Below are 12,567 nucleotides of genomic sequence, written 5' to 3' on the forward strand. Positions count from 1 at the left end.
ATGTCAATAAATTATATCTGTAAAAAATAAATAAAATAGAAGTTATTTGTGTGTAATACAGCCTTATTTTACATGATTCATTTGGTTTCTAAATGCTATAATTCATAGAATGTTTGCAGTGAATTAAATAAATGTCTTTCAAATATTAGTGATGAGATTTTAAATGCTTTATGTGCATTCCTCTTATTTCATGATATATATTCAAGCAATACTCTGACTCAGCTCACACGTACTGTAATATTTCTTAGCTGATGGTAACTACAGCAGTTATAACTGACAGTAGAGAATATAAACATTATCTTTTACATAATTCACAAAAAAAAAAAAAAAAAAAAAAAAAAAAAAAGGCATTATGCTGGGAGAACTCTGTGGCAATCTTTAAATAGTGCTAAGTAATCTTCCAAATGTTGACCAATCCAACAATAATAAACCATCATTCAGGTAGATGGTTATTTCACTGTGTCAATAACATGCTGCCCAGATGCAATAGTGGTTAATGATGCTGATTGTCGTACCAAAGGGCCCAATTTCAAATCCCTGAAAAGGCATGAATGTTTGTAATCAGTGCCCCTACATGGCAAGGATGCACTCAAAGTACATGGTGAACTGGTCTTGAGAGGTTGGCTCGTACTGCAACCTGGGATGATTTCCTTCAGAACTTAATTTGGGATGGAAACTTGACAGTTGGCAAGGCTCAGTAATACTTAATATGATTACTTGAATGCCAGCCTTGCTTCAACCTGTACTTGTGTCAATAAGGTGCTGACCAAACAGGCTAGTAGTTAGTGATGCTGACTGCCGTTACCAAAGGGCCCAGGTTCGAATCCTGGAGAAGCCATGGATGATTGTAAGCATAGTGTCTGTGTGGTAAGGGATCACTAAACACATAAAGCAAGCTAAAATCCTCTCAAGAAGTTGGTGGTAGGGAATGAGGGGCAGGAGACCATCGGAATTCCATTTAGAGTGGAGTTTAGCAATCCGCAAGGCCCCATAATACCTACTTGAATGCAAAGGTGCCAGTCTTGCTTCAACCTGTATGAATAAGGTACAGCCTTATCTTACTTGAAAATAAATTATTTTTCGAGGAAATAGCAATAATTGTGATAAATAGTAAAGTAAACTTTTTCACCTCAAACTACTGCAAGAAGATATCAAAATAAATTACTAGTCCAAGCAATTGATTCAATAAGCTACAGAATAGTCTTAAGTGATAAAAATACTGTACATATTTTTTTATTAATACTACATATTAAGCTTTTGTGATAAGTTATGTATGGTAGTAAATGAAGAAATCAAGACTAGAATCTCATGCACATTTCATATATTCAGTTTTTTCAATATTTCTAGGGTACTGATAAAATTAAATTTATATTATTTGTCTAAGTTTCTGAAAGTACTGTGAACACAGAGAAAATTTTACAGTATATTAAATGAGGTGCATATATGAATTAAGCAGTTCAAATATTCACTTTTGGAATAATTTATTAATGAAATATTACAGATGATGTAACATATACAATAATATAATTAGATACTAATTATCATGACAAATGAAAATTGGCAATGCGTTCTGAAGAATAGTCTTGTATAAATGCTGAAGAAAGCAGTCACTTGGTGAGGTATTGAGATCAGAGGCTTATTTTATTAATCTCTTGAAAGTCATACTTAAACTTCAGTTGTTCCAGCTGTGGTCAAGGATATATGAACTGCTTTACAAAATGAGTACTTCTTAAATGCTTTTCTAGATCTGATTCTGTTTTTACATAAAACTTGCATATAGTTGTTCAGACCTAAAATATAAAGGGTGAAAAAGGAAGTATGTAAATAACTGATAGGAGCAGATAAGTAATAATTAAAGATACCTATAGATGTAAAGCATAAAATTAACATAAAAACCACTAAACTGAAATATTATATAATAAAATCAAATTTGCCGATGAAGTAAAGCTACTAATTTTTATTTAATGATTTAAATTTACCTTCTATTTAATAAAGAGTTTGTATATCTTTAAATTAAGGAAAACTATTTTCATACTATTTCACATGTTTAGCAGCATAAGGATGTTCTTCATGACTGACAACAAAATTAGCACCAATGATCTCAGATTCGATGATTTGTTTTTCTTCGTGAGTTGGTTTAGACAACTTATTAATTTTTTTATTCTTTATTTTCTTTGTACGAAAAAATGACCTCTGGGATAAGAGTTTCCTTTTCTTCTCGTGATCTGTAGATAAACGGCAACTTTCAGATTGTAATGTCAGAAATTCACTTATATTTTTTAACATTGAATTTACCTCCCCAATGACTTCCCTTTTTCTGTGAGAATTTAAATTACATATTTGTTGTTTAATTTTTTCCAACATCAGTTCTGTCTCACTTATATCTGTTTCAGGATTATGAGATTTTAATGAATTAAATATTCCGGCTGTGTTTAACTCATCTGCCTTTTTATTTGAAAATGGCAATATATTTTCATTTGAAGATGGCATTTCTACTGTATTATATTATTAGAATGTAGCAAATCACTTTTTGAACCAATTTTCCACACAACCAAATGAATATGTTTGTATGTAACATTCTGTATCAAAAAGTCTAGACAAGAACAATTTACAGCATGAATGCATACGTTGCATAAAATACATTTTATGTGACACTTGCAGGTAAAGTCATTAATGCTAACTATATAATTGTGTTCTGATTTTGAACTTTTAACAGAGTATAATGATTTATCTTCTATTTCTTTCACAGAATTGAAATTCATATCAAGACTATTCTTATGCCAATTAGAAATACATTTAATTTTATTTGAAATTTTTCCTCTTTCTAATTTTGTCAATCTAGCAGTTGCTTTAGTTTTCACATATTCAAAAATTTGGTAAAGACAACTATCTAGGCGGTGATTTACTTTTGCTTTGAGGAAGTTGTATTTAAAATCTCTATGAAATGCTTCAATATGCATATTTGTATTAATGCCTGCATTTAGTCTGTAACAGGCAGCAATTTCTGTCAAATGGTGACTGTACGTACTTAAAAAATATATATACCAAATATGATACATTGTCATCTGAATCAAACATACATGATAAATGCTTAAAAATTATCTGAAATTTTCTTTCATCTTTTTCATGAAGTAAAACTATAACAGATTTATACACTTGACATGCAAGTTCCTTATCTTTGATTAATGCTTGTATTTTTACTCGGATTGCTTTTTCTACATGCCATGCACAAAGCAGTTTCTTTGGTCCTGCACCGAAAATGTCTACCCATGCATTGTAGAATGCAGGAGCATCATCTGACATAAAAATTTTAGGGGTAAAATTTTCCAAAATTTTTCCTTTTGATAAGTGAAAAAAAAATCTTTAGCACTGATTTATCTTCTCGATTGCAAATACAAAAGGCTACTGGGATCTTCCTCATCTACAACTAATAATGTTATTAAATTAAATTTATATTTATTAGTACCATGTGCTGAAACAACACACACAATACGTTTTCCAAAAGTTTTTAACATTGCTAGCTGAATTGGATGTTGCAAAGCAAAAAAAAAAAAAAAAAAAAAAATCTGTATTTAAATCTTTGAATTTCCCTGTTGCTTCAGTACCTTGAAACTTGTAACCATTTGAGAACTCATTCAGAAGAAGGGCAACACTAGTTGCATCATTTTCATGCCTTTTAAAGTCACAAAGTTTCATTGCACTTTCAATATTATATATATCCTGTCTGTTAACTAAATGAAATCTACTAGGCTTAAGAGATATCAGTAATTTATCTTGAATGCCTTTAAGAGTTTCATCAATACTAACTTTTTGTTACAGTTTTGATGCTATCATTTGTTTTTCATTTTTTGTTAAGTATAACAAACCTATATTTTGTTGGTGACCATAATGTTGTGGGAAAAGCTCAACAGATAAGATTGCATCATTTTTTAAAGTTACTGTCATTGTACAAGTACAAGAGAACCCAATTTTCCTTGACTCTGCATTCATTCTAATATTTTCACTTTTTACAGTGTGGAAACCACTACAGTGGCAATAAAAATACTGTTTATGCTCATTATCAATACACTCTTTTTCACCATTTTTTTTAACAAAATTTATATCTTCTAGAGCTTTATAACTGTTTTTTCAATCCTTAAATTCTTCTATTGTTTGAAATTTCAGAACTTGTTTTGAAAATAAAATGCCATGGCAAATTGTTAAATGTTGACGCAAAGCTTTAGCAAACCAAAAAGACTGTTCACAATTCTGTTCAAAGCAAATGAAGCTTGTTTTTGAAGTACCTAGGAAAAAAAAAAAAAAAAAAAAAAAAAGGTTGAGGGAGGGGTAAATATTAATTTTAACCCTTTAACTATGAGTAAAATTATATGCGACCATACCAGCAAATGCAAACATTTGTGGAAATTAAGATTTTGCAAAATTTCTTTATTCATATTACATTTAGCTTTAGAGAGGTTGGAAGTGTAACCAGTAACTTTACTTTCATTCTTAGGAGTCAGATTCAGGACGCATTTTACCCCTGACACACATCTGCTTGATGCCTATAAATATATCAGCAGAGAGTTGCAGTCAAACAGAACTCCCTTTCTCACCAAGATTCCCCTCATTTTATAATTCCACCCACTCATACCCTGATGCACTCATTCTGTTTCACCCTGTTTTTAGCCTTATATGAATTTTCATCAGCTATACTTTTTCGTCTTTAATCCCCCCCTACAATTAGAGCTAAAATTGGGCCGGAGGCCACCGGTTCTGTCTCCGGTACTTCTTAGTTTTTGTAATAAATCGTAATTCTAGCCGGAGTGCATGGAAGCCCTAATTAAGAAGGCTGCTGCACTTTTATGTAACTGAATAACAATTTCAATAGAAATTTTATTTCAAAAATTTTAATTTTAGCATTAAAATTATATTAAAAAATCACTTATTAAATTTATCTCTTCACATTTAATTTTAATTATTTAATTTAATCTTTATTTAATTACTGCAATAAATAATAATTATCAATTAAAAAATTAATTAATTATGTAATTACTGATTAAATAACAATTTATAAACATTAATTAAATAGCTATTAATTAATTTGATAATAATTAACCATTTAATTCTAAAACTGATAACCCTCTGGCTGCTCATACCGCGGGCAACTCAAATGTAGCAAAATCTGTTCATCCCGTGAATTCCGCGGACATGTGTTTTCCTTCCTTTATTGAGGAGCGCATCCCATTTTTTCCCTGTTTAACCAGTGAAATAAATTATATACAGTATTAGACGTTTAGTTTACGTTTTGGCCAACAGATATTGTTAATTGTCCACTAAATTACGGCATTTGAAAGGCACGTGGTATTACTGCTCAAACTTCACTTTTTGCCACTTTTTCTTACAGAAATGGCTGTTAGAAAACGTTCAGCAATTATCTTGATTATTTAATTAAATTATTAATTAGATTTATTGATTAGATTAATAATTAGATTTATTGAATGTGGTGCAAAGACTGTGAAGTTGGACTTTGCCTTGAAACCTGTTTTGAACTCTATCATACTAAACTGCATTTCTAAGGTATTTTTTCCTCAATGATGTATATTTTCTTAAATTTTATACATTTTGCTTTTTATATTATGCAATAAATAGAAATTAACTGCAATTCGAATGAAAGTTATTAAAGAAAAAAAAAATTTTTTTTTGGTGATAACATCTGAAATTGCTTTTTCTAGCAACTTAGTTTCTCATGATAAAAATCTATATACAAAATATTTTCTAGAAAGAAAAAGTTCATTTTTCAATTCTCCAATATACAGTCAAAAGTCTTTAATCTGGACTCGTCGGGACTTCAGCGATTCCGGATTATAGATCAGTTTAAATCTGGTAAGATGGCATGCAGAAATTATAAAATTAAAAATATGAAACCATAATTTATGAAATAAAGAGCAATTATGATCTAAAGAGTATCAAAATTTACAAAAAAAAAGTTTTATATTTATTTGTTTACTTTATTAAACATTTCTTTCAACGGGCGCATGCGTAAAGCATACGTTACGCATAGTCGAAATTAGAAAATTGCAACCAGAAAACTATTTGATGTGTATTCGTCATATTTATAATGACGAGGAATTTGATTTAAATCATATCAAAGACAGAGTACATTGAGATGAAATACTGCATTTAGTAAGGAATTATAAGCCGAATAAAATAAAAACATCTGCCCTGAAGATGAGGATAGTGCTGACAGATCAACTTCTTGTTGATTGCGCCCCACGATGTCCCCCCCCCCCCGCAGAGCAGCGTGAAATTGATAAACAGATTTTGCAATGATTAGAGAATCAAAGGATATGCCTTTATCCATTTTTTGCAGCAATTCCACTTTTTGTTTGATGGACATCGAAACATTCTTTCGCTTTGTAGATCCGGTTGATCTTTACAATATGGTAACTGGTAGTTTGGCGACATTTTGGAGGCAATAAAGGTTACCACCTGGCACTTTGGTAATAATGTGAGCAGTACTCAGTTCCGATTACACATTATTTTGTGTGAGGGAAATCAGAGATCATGGGATATGTCATGTGATATTAATGGAAGAATTACGGTTCTTTAATCGGAAAAGGGGGGAAATCGGGAAAAAATCTGGAAATTTTGTATTTGGCTTTATTCTGTGTTGTGTGAAACAGTGTTCGTGAATTTTTGGATCCTATGGCCGTAACTAAAGTGAATTCGAAATGGGTATTTATGTATGTATTAATTTAATGTATGTGCTCATTTATATTTTAAGTAGTGTTTTTGAATTTAATTATATTTTAATTAAATGATAGTTATTTTGTGAATTTTATGTTTGTAGGAATTTGGTATACGTTTTAGTTGAAGTAAACATGCATGGAAATAATTCAAATATCTGACACTAAGTATTTGTAATGGTTGTGGTATGAATTCGTTGGTGACGTGTGTAATGTAATAGATGATTTAGAGGTAAAAGTTTTTGGATACTTTATTTATTTTATATGTGGAAATGTTCATTACTTTTTCGCGATCAGGTAATTTCATATATGTTCTTTTTACCGGGTTTAAAGATTGAGAAAATTGTCATGTATTTTCGTGAAATTTAATTTATGAGAAAAAAGCAGTGTACATGGATATAGTGAAGAGTGTGCGCAATGCCATTTTTGTGCAATTCTGGGATGTTTTTTTAAGTAAAAATAAGTCGGCGTGTACATGGTTTAGTGATATTTTAATTAAATGATAGTTATTTTGTGAATTTTGTTTGTAGGAATTTGGTATACGTTTAAGTTGAAGTAAACGTGCATGGAAATAATTCAAATATCTGACACTAAGTATTTGTAATGGTTGTGGTATGAATTCGTTGGTGACGTGTGTAATGTAATAGATGATTTAGAGGTAAAAGTTTTTGGATATTTTATTTATTTTATATGTGGAAATGTTCATATTTGGAAAGGGTAAATACTTTTTCGCGATCAGGTAATTTCATATATGTTCTTTTTACCGGGTTTAAAGATTGAGAAAATTGTCATGTATTTTCGTGAAATTTTTCTAATTTATGAGAAAAAAGCAGTGTACATGGATATAGTGAAGAGTGTGCGCAATGCCATTTTTGTGCAATTCTGGGATGTTTTTTTAAGTAAAAATAAGTCGGCGTGTACATGGTTTATGTGTATGTGTTATTTTGAAAAACGCATAAGGAGTATGGTATTGTGCACTTTTTCCCAATTTTGCATTGAATATTTGTCATGATTAAGCAGTTTTGTTAGATAAAAGTTCTAGCATAAGTGTAATTCGGGTAGTAGATTGTTGGAAGAAGTGTTCAGTAGATAAAAAGAAAAGAAACATGTCTTTACTTCGTGAAGACAAAATGGCAGCGGGGAAAAAAAATAGAGGGTTGCTGTAGGAGATTTGGTCGCCAAATTTTGGCCAAAAAAATGCCAAGTTACCATAATGTAAAGATAAACCGTAGATCCTTTGGGAGCTCCAGAATCGGAAATTCTTTTTGACATAATCAAAAGTTCAAGCTTACTTTTATAAAATTGCTCTAACAGTCTGCAAAAAATAATAAGACAGATCCAATTAGAAGAATAAGGAACAATGCAATCGGCAACATTAACGCATGCGCAGAAAGTTTGTAGCTTTGAGGTCTGGATTATAGATCATTCCAGATTAAAGACTTTTGACTGTGTATAGATTTAAAATAGATACATATATATAAAATACAGACAAATTTTGAAGCGATTTCAGTCCACAAATTGAGCGGTCAGATGGTTAAATTGAGCGGTCAGAAGGGCTCTGGCACTTCTAATTTTAGAAATTAAGCCCTGCCCAATGTTCCTTTGCAAAATGTAGAAATACAATGCACAGCCTTTTTATCTTTCAACTTAAGAGCCAAAATTTTTGCGTTTTCTTCAGCTTAAATTATTTGACAGCGTTTAAGTGTTTTAAGTGTTAAGTGCTTTCAGTTTTTCTTGACATTTTTCTTTCAGTTTTCCCCATAATCCAATGCCATTTTCAACCAAATAGGCTGACAACTTTGGGCTGCTGTACCAATTATCAGTACATAGGGGGTGGTTTTTTCTTCCGATAATTTTCTATGAGCTGTGCCTGCGATGCCAAGTGGCAAGTATTATAGTGCCTGCGATGCCAAGTGTTTCGTCTTGTGGTATATCTTTGATGCAACCAATGTAAACCAAAATTTTCAAAATAATTCTTGTTTCATAATCTCACAACAAAAACAGTTTTAGACAAAATTGATGTCACTTTGAAGGAATATATTGTTTGAATGATAACCTGCCTTTAATAACACAAAAGACTCATCACTACGTATTTGAAATGGTGAAAAATATGTAAAAAATTTGGCATTTAAATTTTGAAACACATCTCGAATTTTCCACAGCCTATGGAGTTTTCTGGTTGTTTATCATTATCCGCAAAATTTTTGTGTATCTGTTGTGAGTCATATATTTGAAAAAAAAAAAAATATCTGTTCGTTTCATTGTATTTTTCGACCAGTACTCAGATATGGTACTCTTCTTCACTTGAGGCATCAACAAACTTAATGCTAAAAGTGAGTAAGCCCCATCAATCATTGTGTTTGTTTTGAGTTTTATTACAGCATTCTGGTCTCTTGAACAAAATGCACAATATCTATTGGTTTCATTTGCAATTATTTGTACTAGGCCCGCATCAAAATACTTTGTGAAATAATCGTATTCCTCAGCATCGTCAGCCACATCAAACATATCACTAACTCTCGCACCTACACTGTCAAAATTATATGTTTCCGGTTGAAATTCGTCACAGTACCTTCAATGACAACTTACATTATCCTGGCCACTACTATCACAGGATTCGATTACATTTTTCTTCTATGTCGCTATTTCCTATATTTTCCTCGCCACTTTCAAAATCGTTAGATAATAAGCTTCCAGTAGTACTACTACCATTGCTATCTTTAACTGCAGACGTTGATGGTTGATCCATGATAGTCATATAAAACCACACTATTCCTGAAGAACAAAAAAACACACACAATCTTAATGCAGAAACCTTGTTAGAACATACAAAATCTAAAAAATTTACTATTGGGATTTACATAGCCAAGCCCCACTTACACGAGGTGTCGATGGATATAAACCAAACAAACTTATTTCAAAAGAATAAAAATGCACATAAATCTCAGAGCAGCAACCTTATTATAGTTTGATGGCCTCATCCGTGACCATGAGCGCAAGCACGCACGTGCCATTCGGATCAAATTATTCTCAAAGTAAGGTGGAAGGATTGAGACTCTGAGCATATAAATTCTCTCTCCGGAGAAAAGACATTCACACGACCTTTCATGTCACAGCAAGTAATAACGTACTTTTTGGACGAGTCTGTGTTTTGACAGAATGCCAGCCAAAGTTGTGTCTGATACGGAAGAACTCTAGAACTGTTACAAAATGTATTACTGGACACAGCCCAGCCATACTTATGCAGGATGTTGATGAACATAAACCACTGGATGCACTAACAGGATTCCATTTTTTATATTGCTGATGATGCAAAAATACAAAGAGATAGAATGTTTACATTGTATTATTTATTAAAAATAATCAGAAAGCAAAACAAAATTGACGATTTTTTGGTTACGATCATATAATTAGTTATATATTATGTTATAATTATTCATTTTTTTAGTCAAATTTGTATTTATAAATATGAATAATAAATTATTATTGTTTTATAATCACTTATTAATGACAAAATGTCACACAACCATTTTAAAACTGTAAACGTATATGGCCACCATAGTTAAAGGGTTTGTAAAACAAACAAACATATAATGTTTTTAGAATCTAAACAACATAACTTACGTGATGAATCTCTTGCAAAATGAATACTCCTTAAATGTCTTCCTAAATTTGATTTTAATGAAAATCACACTGGTATTCAACACATTAAATTGAAAAATGAAATAAAAACTATCAAAACTTAAAGCCCTGCACACAAACATAATATTCATGACTCATAAAATATTTATTAAATACGTAAAAAAAAATTTCTAAGAATTAACAAATTCAAAAACTGCATTTTAAAAAGAGAGATCAGAAAATTTCTAAAAATATTAATAAGGTATTTCATATTTAATCTCCCTATACACTATTTTCATAACGTGCCTGTTAAAATAATAAAAAAAAAGCAACAAAGATAAAAAATATATTTTAGTAATATATATATATAGTGCATGGACATTATATCTAATAGTAAATTATTTGTACACTTAATTCTTTTAGAGGGCTAATGAATTCAAAATCATATATATATATTTAATGCATAAATTTATCACAAAATGTACAATTTAAACAATTAAAATACTTCTAATATAAAAAATTAAGACAATTTTTCATATATAAAAATAAAATAGTTTGATTATAAATAAAGTAATTATTGATCTAAATGCAACTTAAATCCAATAATTTGCAGATATAATCCTCATTCATAAATTTTATCAAATACATCCTCAAATTAAAATATTAAACATCTGAAATTTATCTAAATTAACCAATTTAGATTCATAATCACTGAGCATACATCAAAAGACCCAAGCATACATACTCAATAAGCAAACATCAACAGACATATTGACACAATAAAGTATGTATTTAAAAATTAAATGAGTTTACATAAAACAAAATTCATCTACCTAGATTTACAACTATCAGAAAACAGCTACAATTGTTGACGAAAAACGGTGTACAGATTTATTCTTATCAACCATAGGTCGAAAACAATTACGAACATCAATAAAAAGAAATTGAAAGAAAATGCATAAATTTACCATAAACAGAAGAAATTAAGTAAACGTACTGCATTTTTCAATAAAATGTTTTGAGATAATCTGCAATTACCTCTGGAAGATTTCACAGATAGCCTTTTTCAAAATCGAATCTCCGTATTTTCTGACGGGAAAATGAAACTCCTTTGGCGTAACGTATGGCGAAATTTCAGACAGGGGGAAGGCAAGGATCAAGTCTGTTATTAATGTGACCGAAGAAAGTCCTATTTAAAGAAGGAAAGGCTCCATAGACGTAATGCACATATTCTTTAACTCATCTAACCAAGCGACGGTCCATTAAGGTTTAGCCTTTTTCAAAATCGAATCTCCGTATTTTCTAGCGGGAAAATGAAACTCCTTTGGCGTAATGTATGGCGAAATTTCAGACAGTCGGGAATTCAAGGATCAAGTCTGTTATTAATGTGACCGAAGAAAGTCTATTTAAAAAAGGAAGCACATATTCTTTAACTCATCTAACCAAGCTACGGTCCATTAAGGTTTAGCCCATTAAAGACATAGACTCTATAATTGACCGAGCTATTGCTAAGAGCAACGTTGCCGGTTCCAGAATTAAAGCCCAAGGGCACTTGATATAAAGAAATCCGGACGTGGGAGAAAATCTCAGATGAGAAAACGGGGACATTATACACAAATTTGGCCGCATTGTCTTATCCGACGCGGAGACAGACGCTTATTCACAAAGCCTACAGACCGTTTCTGCTGCTGTTTGCTCCGATTGGTTAAAACAGGAAACGTAGGGTTACAGAATCTAGTGCTTGGCGACTTTTGGTTCATCGCCTTTACAATTTGCATGTAAGCGTCGTACAGAATTCACCGGAGAAACCGCAGCTCAGCGGTAACGAGCGCGGGAAAATTTCTCAGCCTTCTAAGGTCGCCGGTTGTATCCCCGCTCGTAGCTGTCGTAAACTCTTCTCTACACTGATTAATTATTATTTTAACTTTATTGAATGACTTTGTTATTATTTGTCTTTTCGCCTTCGGGTGCGGTGTTAAAAATTAAGCGCCTTTATTTTTTCTATTTTTGTTTAATGTTAATTTTTCTTATTTTTATTTACTGGTTTGTACTCTTTGTAGTAGGTACCAATAGCGAGATTATTATCCAAGATCCCGAAAAGCGTTTCAATAGAAATAGCACATAATGGAATAAAATATAATTTTAGTTATACTTACTCATAATTTAGGTAAAACGAATAGGTAGGTATCCGACGTCCTTAAACGTTTACTGAATGTTTTCA

At 31.2% G+C, this 12,567-nt stretch overlaps 1 long non-coding RNA gene across 1 annotated transcript; it reads right to left on the minus strand.

The window, feature by feature from the left end:
• Positions 1-1,464: 1,464 nt before the first annotated feature.
• LOC146998973 (uncharacterized) lies at positions 1,465-12,174 on the minus strand. The gene is made up of 2 exons (XR_015039889.1): positions 11,385-12,174; positions 1,465-1,790 (listed from the first exon to the last, which is right to left on the minus strand). It is a non-coding gene; the product is annotated as an uncharacterized LOC146998973 (long non-coding RNA).
• Between the last annotated feature and the right edge of the window lie 393 nt (positions 12,175-12,567).

The sequence above is a fragment of the Stegodyphus dumicola genome, chromosome 2 (assembly GCF_044657685.1).
Source record: "Stegodyphus dumicola isolate Sdum_Otavi_A_Nest chromosome 2, ASM4465768v1".
Lineage (NCBI taxonomy): Eukaryota > Metazoa > Arthropoda > Arachnida > Araneae > Eresidae > Stegodyphus > Stegodyphus dumicola.